This window comes from Lactuca sativa, chromosome 8 (assembly GCF_002870075.4).
Source record: "Lactuca sativa cultivar Salinas chromosome 8, Lsat_Salinas_v11, whole genome shotgun sequence".
Classification (NCBI taxonomy): domain Eukaryota; kingdom Viridiplantae; phylum Streptophyta; class Magnoliopsida; order Asterales; family Asteraceae; genus Lactuca; species Lactuca sativa.
The window spans coordinates 253,719,392-253,736,883 of NC_056630.2; the positions used below are offsets into that span (position 1 = coordinate 253,719,392).

General features: G+C 35.0%; 2 pseudogenes; both read left to right on the forward strand.

Moving 5' to 3' along the window:
• The first annotated feature begins 12,113 nt into the window (after positions 1-12,113).
• Positions 12,114-15,856, forward strand: LOC111915548 (AMP deaminase-like; annotated as a pseudogene).
• A 35-nt stretch (positions 15,857-15,891) lies between these two features.
• LOC111915549 (mitochondrial import receptor subunit TOM40-1-like) lies at positions 15,892-16,833 on the forward strand (annotated as a pseudogene).
• Positions 16,834-17,492: the final 659 nt, after the last annotated feature.

Genomic DNA, 17,492 nt, shown 5'->3' on the forward strand with positions numbered 1-17,492 from the left:
GAAAGGACACATCGTCCGTTTCTGTAGAGCTACCTCCACCACTAGGGCCAGCCTAAATTGCTATAACTGTGGTGAGTTTGGGCACTATAAAAGAGATTGCCCAAAGAAGGAAAACAAGGAAAGCACCCGTGTTCCCATAACTCCTACCCGACACTTCACTTCCTCCACTGATGTGGGTACTAGCCAGTCATGCCACCAATGCAGTGAGATAGGGCACTTCAAGAAGAATTGCCCGATAACGCAGAACTCTGGCGCAGACGGGAAGATTCTCAGGATCACAGCTGCAGGGGAGCCTGCTCAGGAACCACGTTAATGTAATTTAGGCGTTTCGTTGTAACAGACTTATAAACTATCTAGAACTGGTGCAACTAGAGTCTTACCTTTTGCGAAATCCTGTCTGTATAGGAATTCTCGTGCTGCGTATACTTGTCTTTTGTAGTATATCTTATTCGCAGCATTAGTCTTGTGGTAAATCTAAAGTACTGTAACTCTCTTCATGGTTGCACGGTTGTGCTTAGTCTGTAAACGTCTTATGTTCAAATCTAATGTCTTTAAGCTTCAGTATGATTCCGACATTATCGTATGACTCGATTCAATTTGATCCTCACAAAAACAGCTTCATGCGTACATCTCTTTCTTCTAGATCACTTTTCCAGCGAAACCGTCACATCAAAATGCCGAAGTACTCATTCCAGGAGTACCTCTTAGTTATTTTCCTTTCCGAAGAAATCCCCGAAGTACTCATTCCAGGAGTACCTCTTAGTTATTTTCTTTCCGAAGAAATCCCCGAAGTACCACTCGCGCAGTACGTCAAGTTCAATCCAAGGATTTATACGATTGATCTATCACTGAGAAATGCATGCATAAGAGTGATATATAATCAAGGTTCTACAGGTTTAGAATTGATGATTCCACTTTAACTTCTTTTCCCGGATGGGATGTGAGGGTAAGGAAGAATCAGTTATTCGACTACCTTTTCAATCTTAATTATATACGACTCGTATACACGAGATTGTGATCGTGAAGCCCTGTATAAATTCTAAAATGGACTTTAGGACGGAGAACTGCCTAAGTATACGAGTAATCACATCGTCATGTGAACAAACTTAGAACCCAGTACCACACCCGAAAACAGATCGCCCTATAGTTTAAACACCCTCGGAGATCCCAGAATAGTACAAACCGCTTGACGAACTACACAGAAAGAGAATTAGAAGACTAGGCTTCTCACACTAGAGAACCCCGGTCATATTCTCGCGGAGATCGACGGATTGCAACGTATGAGCCTCGGATATCGAGGACTCCGTCAAGATTTTCATAAAAATTGTTATCTCTGCCTCGCATAGACAAAATGGTTGAGCAAACGCAAGGAAAGAAACTACTTCCAGGAATGGATCTAAAATCCGAATATCACCAGTTCGAGTGTTAGGGGAGCATGTCCGGAAGACTATCTCCTGAACTCGATGCAGACACATCGAGTTCGTAGTGATACCTTTCGGATAGGACCAATACGCCCATAGTTTTCATGAGCTAAATAAATAGAGTTACGTCTTTCTTACTGGGATCAGTCATCATTTCTCCATGTAATGTCTTACTTATCTACCCTCGTAGTAAGAAGAAAGCCCATGGTAACATTCCTACAGAGGAACTTTTAGCAAAGTTCTCTAGGCACGAGTTTTGAAATTGAAGAGTCAAATTTCTAGGACACACTGATAGTAATGTGAGAAATTTTGAGTACTCTTTCAATTTGTCAAAACCGTTGAGCATTTATCGACACCAGAGACGCCGACAGTTTTTCGCCAGATTCTAGGTCTTACCGACCTACCGCCTTAGTTCATTCAGAACTCCTCGCAAGCTACAGAAACTCGTACGACTTTGACCCAGCAAGGGGTGGCCTTTGACTGGGAAGTTACGTAAGAAAAGGAACCTTTGAGATTCCAAGTGAGTGACCAAGTTCTTTAGGATAACTCACTCTAGGAATGGCTTAATACGCTTCGTAAAGCGTGGAAAGCTAAATCCAAGTTAGACAGGACCTCCGAGATTCTTATCAGAATCGGTCCTGTGCCTCACACAAACTAGACCTACTCCGCGAACTCAGTAACATACTTTCTACTCTTCGCATCTCGATCGTGAAACCATACCTTTCCGTTAAGTCTATTGCAAGTCCACTCTTCGAGATCCTCAACTTCGTATTAGAACCGTAGTGACCCTCGACCGAGAGGTCAAGAGGACGAAGAAACACCATCGCCAGTTAGTGAAGGTTCGTTGGAATGCCAACCGAGAACCCATTATCACTTAGGTGCGCTAGAACCAATCGATTAGGAAGTTTCCTCCTCACGACTCGATCATTCGTGCATACTTCCTTGCTTAAATTCTAATTTCGGGACGAAATTCCCTTTAACGGGGGGATGATGTGACAACCCGATATTTTGAGACAATGTAATGTAAACCAATCAAATTTAGGTCAAAATATAACTTTCCTAAAATCTTATTTGGTTTAAATAAAGTAGTAGGAATCGTATCAAGGTTTTCGTACATATAAAGAACCCTAAAATCCGAGTTATAACGAAGAAGTTATGACCAACCGAAGATTCTCGGCAAAACCGGCATCACCGAATAAACGAATAACGCGAAGTTTCAATACAATAGTTTTTAGCCTTAAGGATCTAAATGAAAGTTATAGATAACCTCAAACCGTGAGCGTACATAAAAAGAACGTCCAAATCTGACTTCGTATGAGAAAGTTATGATTTTTCCAAGATTCGGGTATAGCAGTAGACAGCTAAAAACTCGAAGTACAGCTCGAGATACTTTTGACCAAAACAAACTAAATGAGAATCTAAGGTCTCAACATTAGTAGCGCAACGGCGAAAAGTCTGACGAAAACGGACACCGGATGAAGAAGTTATGGATTTTTAACGGAATTATCGCGACCCGGCCCGTTAAAAATAAATAATTAAAAATAAAGTCAGAATTTGCCAATGAAGTCTAAACGAGAGTTGTAGATCATGCTTTTAGCTACGCGTGCATATAAAGAACGTCGAAAACGGAGCTCGTACGCGAAAGTTATGGATTTTACAAGTTCGGGGTCCAAAATCCGAGGCTGTCAGGCCCCCACGACGTGGCACAAGCTTGCCGCGACCCGGCAAGTGACTGAGGCCGTCCAATCAATGGAAGAGGATATGTTTGACTCCCCACGACGTGGCCATCACTTGCCACGACGTGGCACATCCCAAAAATGCCCCTATAAGTAGATTTCAAGGGCTCCGAGCTCCATTGCTCAATTCCTTTCTTTCTAGCACCGAAACTCTGCGTTTAAGCCCCCGAGACCCTCCCAAAGACCCGGTTTTCACCTTCAAATCCTGAAGGAAGGTTTTGTGTTCTCGAGATTCCCGAGAATCCCGAGATTTTCCCGCGTTTTCAACTCTTCCTGTCGAAGTTCTGCTCGATTCTTCTCTAGACTATTTCAAATCAACCACTTCAATCAAGTGAGTTCATACCCCTTAAATAATGTTTTAAACTACTTTTAAATGCTTTATGGGGGGGGGATACAAGTAGAATCATGCTACTTATTATGTCAATCGCATGTGATTAGTAAGTAGGAGTATATTACTTATTACATCAATCACATGTGATTAATATACAACATTCAAAAGATTTGGCTACTCATTAGCCGTTTTACCAAACAGTTTCCTTCAAATGATTTTTATAAACATTTTATATGTTTTAAACTCCTTATTACACTGTACCTCTTACTCTGTTTATCATATTTCAAACTTATTTACAACTGTGTTTCAAACAAATGTTCCTTATACTTATATTGTTTTATCAAACTTATGCCTTCAAATTGTTTTATAGATTGACATCAAGTCGATCTTTCCTTATACTAATATTTATGTTTCAAATGTTTTACCAAACTTATTTATGCTTTTATATTATAAATTGCATGCCTCTATATATATAGTTATATAAGAAATGTTTAAAAGACTTAGGAAGGCTATTCACCCTATTTCCTTTTTCTCGATTTGGATGTGGTCTGGTGGGATATTGGATACTCATCCGAAGGTCGTTTAAATATTAGTTATATATCATGTGTACACATAAAGTCATAAAAGGTCCTTCCAATTCATCCTATGCCCTTGGGTAGCAAGGGTATACATCCACGTCCATACGTACCACTTAGATCACTAGTAAGCTACCATATGGGTAGTTCGGGAAGATACTAGAACCATTACTAGAACGCGATATCATACAACGAGTCAGTTCATTGATGAGTCAATACTTTCTAGAACATTGCTGTACAATACATATACATCTATACTAGAACGAGAACATATACAATTATACTAGAACGCTTACATGACAATACTTTCTAGATAGAGAGAACACACATTACAGCTAGCACACGTAGAACATTTCAGTACACCATAAGTACAATTACATGATCACACTTACATGAGTACGCTTTCATATACATAGGATAGACGTCACTAGGGGCTATAGCTCAGAACCAGTTTAGGATCTAACTATACTGATAAAACACACTACGATTGTGATTGTTATATCGAGTATACATGATCGCAGGTAATGTGATGCTCACGGCTTGCATTCATGCAGGGGTCGTGTGTAGGTCCTAAAATCCCTTTGATAGGGGAGCGAAACAGTCTGGGATCTAGACATCACATTATACCTTATCCATTAAATAAGGCAATTTGAGTATCGGTGTATTGATATATATATTTATATATATCCAAATACTGTGGTACTTGGTAGTATTACCCTAGATTTAAGGTAATAGGTACGGTTGTAGTTCGACACTACACCATAGTACCATTTCTTTCCCATTACATTCACTTCGTGAATTTTTCATAGGAAGCGCGGTAATGTAGATGCTATCTGTTGATAAATAGTAGCCATTTTAGAGCTACGATTTAGTACTACGTTAATTTATTCCAGTACATATTTCAGTGATAACCTCACTTAAACATAAATATACAATCTATATTTTGAGTAATGATAGTTATACTTTGGAAAAATACATACTCTTACAAGAGACACACACACACAGAACAGTTAAGTCTTGGTAGAAGACTCCTTTTGTTACTAATAGGAATCATAGGGATTTCTAGGGATTTTCAAACATATACAGTTGAGCTACAAATATTTTCATACTTATACTCGTTTTCTTTCAAAGCAATGTCAAGTCTTAGAAATTATAAGTTTTCACAAATTAAGACACATTAATACTTATGATCTCACCAGCTTTAAAGCTGATACTCGCTTTCAAAATTACTTGTATCCTCAGGTCATCATAGACAGGTACCGATGCAAGGAAAACGGAAGATGGAGCTTATTCAAGACTTATCTTTCATTTTGATTTATGCTCTAGTGTTTATCAAAATTTGTCAGAATACAATTGTATAATAATTATTTTATTAATGCAATGGATGATGTTGTTGCTTGTTTACTACTTTACATTGTTGTTGATATTATACATGACGTCCTCCGTCTCGGAACGTTTCCGCCGTTCTCGGTTTTGGGGTGTGACAGATTGGTATCAGAGCATTGTTTATAGCGAATTGAGTATATCAACCCATAAAAGATATACTAACTATAAATACAATGGGATTAAAAATACTCTGATTTAGAGTTTATACTTTAAATAATAAAATATTTAAGTAAGTATACGTGCCTGCATTCATACTAAAATCATGCTCCCGTCTTTCTTCTTTACAAATAACACAGGGGCTCCCCGGGATGATGAACTAGGTTGAATGAAACCTTTGTCCAATAACTCCTGAAGTTGTGTCATAAGTTCTTTCATCTCTGTTGGTGCTAATCAATATGATGCTTTTGCTATCGGCGTCGTTCCTTGTAACAAGTCGATACAAAATTCTACTTCTCGATCAGGGGGCAATCCGGGAAGATATTTGGGAAAGACTTCCGGATAATCACACACCACCGGGATATTCTGCACCTCCTTCTTTTCCTTCTTAGCATCGATCACGAACGCTAAATATGATGTACACACCTTGGCCAAACACTTTCTGGATTTCATTAGAGAAATGATTCTAGAATTTACTTTGCGTTTGTCTCCATACACCATAAACGACTCTTTCCCTGGCGGGTTTACTTTTACTATCTTCTTTCTACATAATATTTCTGCATCATTGACGCTAAGCCAATCCATTCCTAGAATTATGTCGAAACCATTTAACTCGATAGGCAATAATTCCTCGTGGATCTTATTCCCATCCAAGTCAATGATGATTTTTTTCATACGATGGCTAAAAGGTACAAACTTGCCACTAGCAATCTCGACTATTATAGCATTAACTAGTCTATCTACAGGAAAAGCTAGTTTTCTACCTAATTCATGCGAAATAATGGAGCAATTGGCTCTAGAATCAAACACTTAAAGTGCACCAAGAAATTTGTCCAAGTTATTTGCAGTGGCTCATTAGGGCTTAGGGTTTTCCCCAAAGTGCTCCACCATCGAACAACACTACCCCTGAACTGACGTACTACAAACGTGGTTTGTAACTTCCCTTGGCAATCACAAATCATGAAAGCTAACTCCATTTCCGAGATCCAGTCCATTACTCCGACAGGATCTTCTTTTCCAGCGAAGGTCGATGGCTTGCAAGTCATAAAGTCCTTACACTTGCACCCATTTCTCTCCATTCTACCCTCGTGGTTATTTCTCCCAACCACAAGCGGTTCACTATGACCAACCGATCTACTATTGTTCCCTTCTTTAGATCGATCATCATTTAGTTCATGTTGTTCAATAGGAACTAAAGGTTCATCCCTGTCGTTCAGCAACATTTGCCTCAATTCCTCCTTTTGTTCAGCCAACATGGTCTGAATCATAATTCGTACTCCAACCATGGTGATGGGTTCGGGTGCAGCTCCTACTATCATCACCTGTTCCACCACTTGAGGTTGAGGTTGTTGGTTTCTGTTTGCATTTCCTGCTCCACTTCGAGTTCTTTCCATTACAATCTATATACCGAATAAGGCGAATTTAGGTCTTTATCCTTGTTAGACATGTCAATTCCCTTATCACTCTGAAACGTTTACATGTTAGTTCTAATTTTGTAATCGTACGCTTAGAATCCTACACACATAAGGTTTCCAGATCCGGTCGACAACAGACCATAGATCCGAACAAATAATGGCATATATGGAAACATATAGTATTTAGCACATAAAGGCATTTTAGGAACCTTTCCTAAAATAAACTAGTGCTCGTGTCTAAAATATGGTAGACACTCACCTCACAATCATCACTTAGCATTCTAAGTTCAAGTCTAGAAATTCTACAATTTCTTAGTTCGCTTAAACTAATGCTCGGATACCAACTGTGACATCCCCTAATTTCACGGCCAGAAAAGACCGATTTAATTTATGCTTTTTAAAATAAAGTCAATAAATCTTTTAAAAGATGTTGCGGAATTGGTCCGCAAAACAAAACATGATAAAAGTTTATCAAAACCTTTCTTTAAGAAATGTATAGTTTCATTTCATATCAAAACCTTGGGATGTCATGTTCCGATACAGATCAAAAGCATAAACAAGACATTATAAGCCTTTCAATAGTTATTTACAACTACTGGCCTATAATCAAAAATCTCTCATCGTCCTCCGACTATGCTCGAGGTCCACTACCAGTAATCATAAAAACTGAGTGGGTCAGGCTTGGGAGCCTGGTGAGCATATATAGGGTTTTCAACCCACAATAATAATATACTTATTAAGTTCACCAATCAACAATAACCGTGATTACTCATTCTCGTTGTCCTCACTTTACGTCCCTAAACACCTATCACAAGGGACCTAGCTAGCCTAAGGAATATCATCGGGATGGAAACTACTGCTAAGGGGTCTCCTCAGCCATATATGTCCTAAAGGAAACCATGAGGTGGATGGACTACACCAATGAACATTTAGTTCATCAACACCTACAAGTTGTGAACTTGCTAGTGTTCCACTAGACTGTCTAGAAAGGTTCATGGTCGTCATCTATACTCTGCTAGATGACTATAGCAACAACAACAACATCGAGGCCTCTCACCATTTTAACACACATCAACTATATCATCTACCCATGTTCTACCCAACATATTTTGTGGATAAAATGCATATACATTTTAAAACTTGTATAAAACATTTATTCAACAGTCACCTTAAATAAACACTTAATATAATTACACATAGCACGTATTTTAAAGAAAATACTTCATATCTAGGTGTAAGATAAAAGTGACTACACATTCACTTGATTTGATGATAATCGGGCAGCAATTCGTTGCTTAAAATGATCGTTTCTAATAAAACCGGAAGTTTTATTGAGAAACCGGGCTCTGCAAAGGTCGGGCTTCGAAACCGAAAAGATAAATTTTCCGGGCTTCTCGGGCACTTCGTGGAGTATTCCGGCGGTTATTATCGATACCGGGACTTTGGGGGAAGTTAAAATGAAAGGAATATGGGTTTAGGGGCTAAAATTGACAAATTTCCAAATTATACCCGGGAGGTCTCGCACCCTCCTATTTATAGGAGTGAGCCTCCTGATCCAACCGGTGAGAAGAAGCCACACGTCGCAGATCCGAAGCTCGCAGGGGATAGCTCGCACATGGTCTGCGCATGCGAGGGGCTCGCTATCGCCTCCTGATTGGACCGCGGTCTGGTCTGAGGCTTCAAACGTGGCTCCTCCTGCGAGACTCGGACACATGATAAGGGACACACGTTGGACTCCTAGTGGACTACTTCAGATAGCTCAGCAGCTGGGATGACTCAGCAGAATTTTTGGACATGTGGCGCGTTTTGAGCGAGGGTGACGTGGCAAAAACGTGACTATGCGAATTTTCTTGATTTTTGTGCAAAAACTTCTAAAATCCATAACTTTCGCATACGAGCTCCGTTTTTGACGTTTTTGATATGCACGCGTAGGTAAAATTACGCTCTACAACTTTCGTTTAGATTTCGTCGGCTAATTTTGAATTTAATTTTTATATTATAATTTTTAACAGACCGGGACATGAAATCCGTTAAAAATTCATAACTTCTTCATCCGACATCCGTTTTCGTCAGACTTTTTACTGTTGTGCTACTAATGACGAGACCTTAAATTCTTGTTTAGGTTTTGTCTACTAAAAATCGCTCGATCTAAAATTCGAGTTTTTAGATGTCTACTGCTAAGCTGAAACTTCGAAAAATCATAACTGCCTCAGACGAAGTCAGATTTGGGCATTCTTTTTATCGAACTTCTCGGTTTAACGAATACTATGACTTTAATTTAGATCACTAAGGATAAAAAGTAGTTTATCAAAAACTCACTTTTTACGACACTCGGCCCCGTGCCGGTTTGTCGCGAAACTTCGACAGGTCATAACTTCTTCGTTATAACTCGGATTTCGGCATTCTTTATATATCTGTAATCCTTGTAACGCACACTACAAGTTTCTTAATAGATATCGGCTTTATCTAAAATTTAATTTTGATGCTCATTTTTATTCTTAAATAATTAAGCCCTAGTAATTAAGCATAAAACACATAACACACATAGAATTCACATAATTCCTTTTTCATTTCTTCAAAATGAGTTACAAAGGTTAGCCTAGACTATCACCTTAATATTAATGCTTAGGCTAGAAACACGAGTGTTACAATAAATCAATGCGTATTATAAATTGTGTGTCATTAAAGGCATGATTTCTTTTATTATACATCAAATGAAAGTTATTAACCACTTATAAATCATTCAAAATGAATATTTATAAATCGATATACCTTGATATATAAAATCATTCTTATAAAAAATCGCTTTGAAATAACCATTGATGCGGCATAACTCATATTTTTTTTTCAAAATCCATCATATTTGAATTACAAACCTTTTCAAACATAGAATTTTTTTTATCAAAACTTACTAATATACTAGTAATATAGTTGTAACGTGTATAAATAAGTGAAAATAAAAACGCATTGCACATTAATAACCATAAGTTAAAAAAACTCTTGAATGTAGTAGAAAATAAAAAGGCATGACTAATTACATTAAATTAAAAACCATAACTACATTGAAATTAGAAAACTCTTGAGATGTAACGAGAGTTTCGAACTCTTGAGTTGCGCAATAACGTAATATAAATACAGACAGTTATATGTTATAATAACAATATTATCGGCATTTATCATTGAAATAATGATTTTTATACCAAGTTGAAACTAATACTATAATTTTTAAGTATATATATATATATATATATATATATATATATATATATATATATATATATACACTTAAAAATTATAGTATTAAATCATTATTTCAATGATAAATGCCGATAATATTGTTATTATAACAATATTATATATATATATATATATATATATATATATATATATATATATATATATATATATATAAATAAAGTAAGTTAGTGTTTGAATTGAATTAAATAAAGTTTTTGATTTAATATTTTTTTAATTATAAGTATTTTTAATTAATTTAGAAACAGTTCATTTAATTATTTTTATTTTATGTATTATAACTATTATATTATTTCAAATAACAATATTTTTAGTATAATATAATCTATTTTTTTTAGTTTTATGTTATTTTAAGCGATTATTATTTTTACTTAATTAAAAAAATACACGTTTGAAAAAATTTCATTATTAAATTTAAAAAAACTATCTACCTTAGTATTGGATTTTTATTTTTGTCTTTACATCTTTGAAATATTAGAAGAGAATGAATGGTCAAAGTAAAATGGTGATTTGAATTTCAAAGCTATAATAATTGTTTAGTATTAAGACCATTTAAAAAAAACATGTTAAAAGTGGGTTAGGGAGGGAGGAAGTGTTATACTTGAGTTATATTTTTATTACTTATATTTTTCTTATTAAAGTATTAATATTTTCTTTATTTTACTTTTTCTTTTCGGTGAAAAATAATAGGAAAAAAATGAAATTGACAAATGTAATAAGATATAATAGATTACTTATTTTTATTGCTACAAAAACACTAAAAAAATGGATACATTCATGTTAGTGTTGCAAGAACATAAAGAATTTATTTTTATGACACATAAATAATCATTGATTTTCAACAATAAAGTCATGTCATATTTTACTTTTTCTTTACGATGAAAAACAAATAGAAAAATATGAAATTGTCAAATTTAATATGATATAGTAGACTACTTATTTTTGTTACTATATAAATATTTAAAAAATGGATACATTCATATTAGTTTTGCGAGCACATAAAGAATGTATTTCTATGAAACATAAATAATCCTTGGTTTTCAATAGTAAAGTTATATCATATTTAAAATCATCTGTTTTAACACTACTAGAAAAACAACCTTTCACAAACAATGACACATAGTGATTTACGATACGCAAAAGCGTGTGCCCTAAAAATAATGTCATCTCTTCTAAAATTTGAAGGATAGAGGACACGCATTTGTGCATGCCCTAAATTAGGGTCAGAAAAGAAAAAACAAATACAAACACGGAGGGCGCATATCTTAAATGTGCGTCCTCTTCGAATGTCGCTTTATATTTTTTTTGCTTAAACACGCGTTTTTAAAGGGGGAAAATGAAATCGTCTGAAATTCTAAAATTTTGACGAACCCCGCTTCTACCCTCTCTCCTTAGTATCTCCCTTCATTCACTCCTTCCTTCTCTATGTAAACACGAAGCCATCGCCACCGCCACCACCATTGAACCTTAAAATCTCAATCCACACTTCACGCTTCTGTGATTCTCTCTTCTTCGGCTCTCTAATCTCCGATTTTTGTCTGAAAACATATATCGACCTCCGATTAGAAATCCAAAAATTTAGAAAACTCTACATTTTCGAGCGTGTTGGTGCTCGTGCTTTGGTGTACCTGGTCATTGTTGTTCTTATTCCCTTCTTTTGTTGTTTGTTTGATTCCATCTCAATATCAATTTTCTAACCGTCCCACTGTTCCAGATGGCTTCTGTTATATTATCGAGTTGCCAATTTTCATTAGCTGGTAATTTCCACGAGCAGAATAAGGGACAACGGAGAAAAAGAGACGAAGTCAAAAGAATCAGTATCTCCTGCATATGATTCAATGCTCTCGCTGTTTGATGATTTTGCTGCAAATGGGAGTGTGGCCACCGAGGTTAGTTCATCAATGGAGGGATCAGGATTGGGATCGCCTGGTCATGGATATGAAGTGGTGGATATGGTTTGGGGAAAAGTGAAGTCCCACGCTTGGTGTCCTGGTCATGTATTCAATAAAGAGTTTGCAACCACTTTTGTGCGAAGATCAAAGAGGGAGGGTCTTCTCTTGGTTGCCTTCTTTGGAGATAGTAGTTATGGATGGTTTGATCCTTCAGAACTTATGCAATTTGAATCAAATTTTGCTGAAAAGTCTCGGCAGACTAACTCTAAAACTTTTCTCAAAATTATGGAAGAGGCAATGGGTGAGGTGAGTAGAAGGAATGCACTTGGTTTTTCTTGTATGTGTAGGAGTAAGCAAAATTTTAGGAAGATAGATGTTAAAGGGTATTATGTTGTTGATGTAGCTGATTATGAGCCTGGAGCTGTATACTCAATCAATGCTATTAAGAAAGCAAGGGCCAGTTTCCAGCCAAGTTCAGCTCTTGATTTTATTAGTTTGGAGTCTATCGTTGAGCATGTTGGTATCGATCTTATAAAGAACAAAGCTAGGGTTGTTTCTTATAGAAGGGCAGTTTATGGGGAATTTGATGACACTTATGCTCAGGCATTTGGTCACGAACTAGATCGCCCTTCTCCAGCTAAAGGTAATCAATTCATATACTATTTATGCTCATTTCTGTTTTTTCTTTTATGGGTCCTTGTTATTTATTTCTTATCATTACATGACAACTGTTGGAAACCTACAGTATCGTTTGAGCATTTAGATGTGATTTTTTTAGAACTTAAAAGCCACAAAATTAAACTGTTCTATGAATTTTAGTTTTTAGTCAGGCACCTGTATCATTTGTGTAGAATTAAGTATCACAATTCTCATTTGTTTTGAGCTCTACTCGTCAATTTGAGTCAAGAAAAACCATAATTTATGCATCTTTTGTTTACCATGAATTCTTCAATTAAAGTTTATGTTGTTGAGTACTAAATATTATACAGAAGAAGTACATATTACATATGAAGTGTATAATTCCAATTCTTGTTGTGATTTGTCATTTATGCTTTCAAACAAAGCAGATGGATGTTATAATGGAATAGAATTGTTGTTCCTAAAATATTCAATTGGTTTATAAGTTATAACACACTTGCAAATTCTTTATAAAGAGGCTAAATAAAATCTATACTTATGTCTAGTGATGTTATATTTTTTACAGCCCCTTCGAGTGGGCGGTAGGTGTTTGCTGACACTTCCGGCAAGGGAATAAGTCAAAATAAAATGCTAAAAAAGACAACCTATTTAAAAGAAAATTGATATCAAGCTTAAGGTCATGTATATTGCTCTTCAGGGGAATAACAATTCCGGTGATGCTCCTAAAAAGAATTATGATCCTAACTCTATGAGTTCAATGGCAATTCCTTTTCCATTTTCCGGATTCCAATATAATCCAATACAATTGGAATTCATGATTCCATTCCATGATATGGTTGGTTTTGAAATGGACAAAACTCTTTCAGATGTCATGCAGAGCACCATTTTTTACTTTTATTTGAGTCAGCATGGCAATAACTCTTTTTTTTTTACTTTTATTTGAATCAACATTGTTAACAACAACTCTTGTAAAGTCAGATTCTTTTTTTTACTTTTTTTTACTTGTAAGAAACAAACAACTCAATCAATGTTTTATTTGCAGGTTGATCCTTCGACTGGTGAGGTGGAGAAAGATGGAGTAAATGACAAATATAAACTGGAAGACTCAGAGATTGTTGTAGGCTTCGGTAGATTTCCTTGAAACAGGACAATATAATTCAGGGTAAGTTTCACATATTAATGGGGTCTAAACTCTAAAGAACTTATAAAATAGAACTCATGATTGCTACTTTTTCAGGTCGTTTCCTTGCAGAGGTAACAAGCCAATTGTTTGCAGATCTTGAAGCGAGTATATATCATGTGAGTTTTGAAAGCCATGTTACATATATATATATATATATATATATATATATATATATATATATATATATATATATATACACACACACACACACACACATTCCTTTACCTATTTTGATTCATGTATGACACTTACACTTAAAGCTTTTGCCTTTTGACAGATGGCTGAATACAAAATATCAATATAAGGAAGAAAGCAAAGTGAGTGGGACAATTTGGCAAGTTGGATTGTAAACAATAAATTATACAGTGAGAATGTTTTCTGGTTGATTCAGGAACTATATTACTACAATACAATGATACATATACTCATTTTCACCAAATCTTTATACTTTAAAATCAACTAACATTATAATTTATATGCATACTTTGTGTTGTTCAGCTACCCCGGCTTTACAACATATACAAAGAAATGGGTATTGTGACATCATTTCTGATCATTCTGGATAATGTCTTCCTTCCACTCTTTGAGGTTACAATCGATCCAGGTTCACATCCCCAGTTGCATGTATTCTTGAAAAAGGTAACACCACTCAAACTTAACATGTCATATAATTTGAATTTGATTTATTTTATTTAATGTAATGTTTTAACAATCTTATAAATACAATACAGGTGGTAGGATTGGATTTGGTGGATGATGAGAGCAAGCCTGAAAGGCGCCCTACAAAACACATGCCAACACCTTCTCAATGGACAAACATCTTCAATCCTGCATTCTCATACTATGTCTATTATATTTATGCCAATCTTTATACCCTAGATAAGCTTCGCGAATCAAAGGGCATGAAAACTATTAGATTTCGTCCTCATTGTGGGGAGGTATGTGTGCAAAAGACGTAAATACCCATATCCTAATTGGAAATAACATTGTTGAATGTATGTTTGTGATTAGGCGGGTGACATTGACCACTTAGCTGCCTCATTTCTTACAACTCACAACATTTCACATCGAATAAATCTTAGAAAATCCCCTATACTTCAATATCTATACTACCTTGCTCAGGTAACAACTAACAAATTCCATTTTCCTGCTTTTAATTTTATTGATAAAATTGTTATTATTATTATTATTATTATTATTATTATTATTATTATTATTATTATTATTATTATTATTATTATTTGGTTAGATTGGTCTTGCAATGTCTCCTTTAAGAAACAACTCGTTATTTCTAGATTACCATCGGAATCCTTTTCCGATGTTTTTTTCTACTGATGACCCCTTATAAATCCATCTCACAAAGGAACCCTTGGCGGAGGAATACAATATTGTTGCTTCTGTAAGCATATTCCTACTCCACTCTCATTTTTCAATATGTGATGGGAATTAAAGTATCTTAAATTCTTGTTTTACATGTCTGGAAGTTGAGTTCATGTGATCTTTGTGAGATAGCACGTAATTTCGTTTACCAACCAGGTTTCCCCCACATTCTTAAGGTAAAAAACTGTTTCAAGTTTATAAATATAGACAATGAATTTTATTTAAGTTTTTGCATTTCTTTACCCGTTATAGCAATGTACTCAGTACTCACATTTATTGGGCAAGAGTACTACAAGAGAGGGCCAGATGGAAATGATATTCACAAGACAAATGTACCACACATCCGACTTGAATTCCGAGATGTGGTTTGTATTTATATTTTATTGGATAGTGTATTAAAATGAATTTAAGCACCAAAAATAATGACTGCTACATGCATTTTGTTTATGATAATTTTGGTGATGCAATGCAGATAGAGGAGATCTAAAGGTAGCTTTGTAATTGTTTGGTGTGTTGTAGTTAATGCTTATTGGAAGAGTTTTGACTGATGTACGAGTAAACGCAAGAGTGAAATGTGACTTGTCTGAGAATCTTACCATGAAGACCAATGCTCTGGTAGAAGGGTAGAATAGTAGTTATTAGTTTATTATTTACATATAATACACATCAAGCATTTTTTGGCTGAATGAATGTTATCGATAATTCATTTTATTTTTCTTCTCAACTTACAAGTGAGCCACACATGTCTCATGGAATGATCAATTTTGACTACAAGGTGAATTATTAGTCTTGTATGCTTTACAAGTTTTCCATTTTTATTAAATTATGTCATTTTATTGGTAACTGTTTTTGAAATTTGTATGCAGGGTATTGACTATCGGACTCAATTCCAACTTGGAAATGGTGGTTTGCTTGGTGCTAGTTATATTCAGGTAAAATATTTCCCATCTCTTATATTAATGTTTGGTTTTAATGTTTGGCTTATTATATTACTTTTTTCTCCTTTGTTGTATGTAGGTTTCATTGGCATCTAATTTAATGTACAATTACATGTCAAGAGATGTCACTGCCAGCTTTGGCTATGATTATATACTTCGTGAGGCAATTCAATATAATTTATATTTTATGTTTCTTTATTTAAATAAAGTTTGGGAAATTGGCAAAAAATTTTGGAGTTAATAAAGGATCATTTTAAAAACTAATCTTTTTTACATTGAGAGTGTCGGCTTAAAGGCAAGATTGACTCAAATGGCTGCACATTTGCTTTTCTTGAAGAAAGGTTGAACATGGATCTTAATTTTATCATCTCTGCTGAGGTCAGTACATTTATCACACTCGGTAATTCCATGCATAAACACCATAAAGAAAAGTATTATATACAATAAATACCAATATACCTTTTCTTTAACAAAGGAATGGAATGACTCATTACATTCCATCGTCATATTTGGTTGGCCTGTATGAATGAAATGAATTTTCATATGTTTTTTTTACATCACATGTAAAAAGTCAAACTAGTGGACCCAAAATCTAAAAAATCAAGCTAGTGGACCATCATCTCTTTTATCCTGTTGATCCCTTTTGTCTTCTTATTAGAAGGCTTCAAGCTTACATTTAATGGTTGAATATTAAAATTGATAAATACTTTATATGTTAATGGAACCCGGAACACCGCATGGATCAAATATCATATCTCAAGTGCGGTCCCACATTCTTTGGATGGAGAAAAGGGTAATTTTGTCTTTTACAACTAACATTCCATGTTTGATTCTTCTAATAATTATATTAGCATATTAATTTTTTGACTTTTATTTGATCAAGTCACAAGAATTATCGGAGTAGGGGTTTATTAGTCTTAAAGAATTATGAAAGGCAATATGCAACTCTACTTAGTTCGAATTTGATGTTTATCATCTTTGTGTATATCTTCTTAGTTTGTATAGCATTACATTGCAGAAGGTGTCCCTTAATAGCAATGTAGTATTAGGTTATATAGTTAGGGAAAACCTCTTAATAACAATGTACAATTAGATCCCCTTAATATCTATGTATTACAATTTTTTGACATGATGTTATTGGATGAAATTGATTGTTTTGGTATATATTTGCTTACATATTTTTGT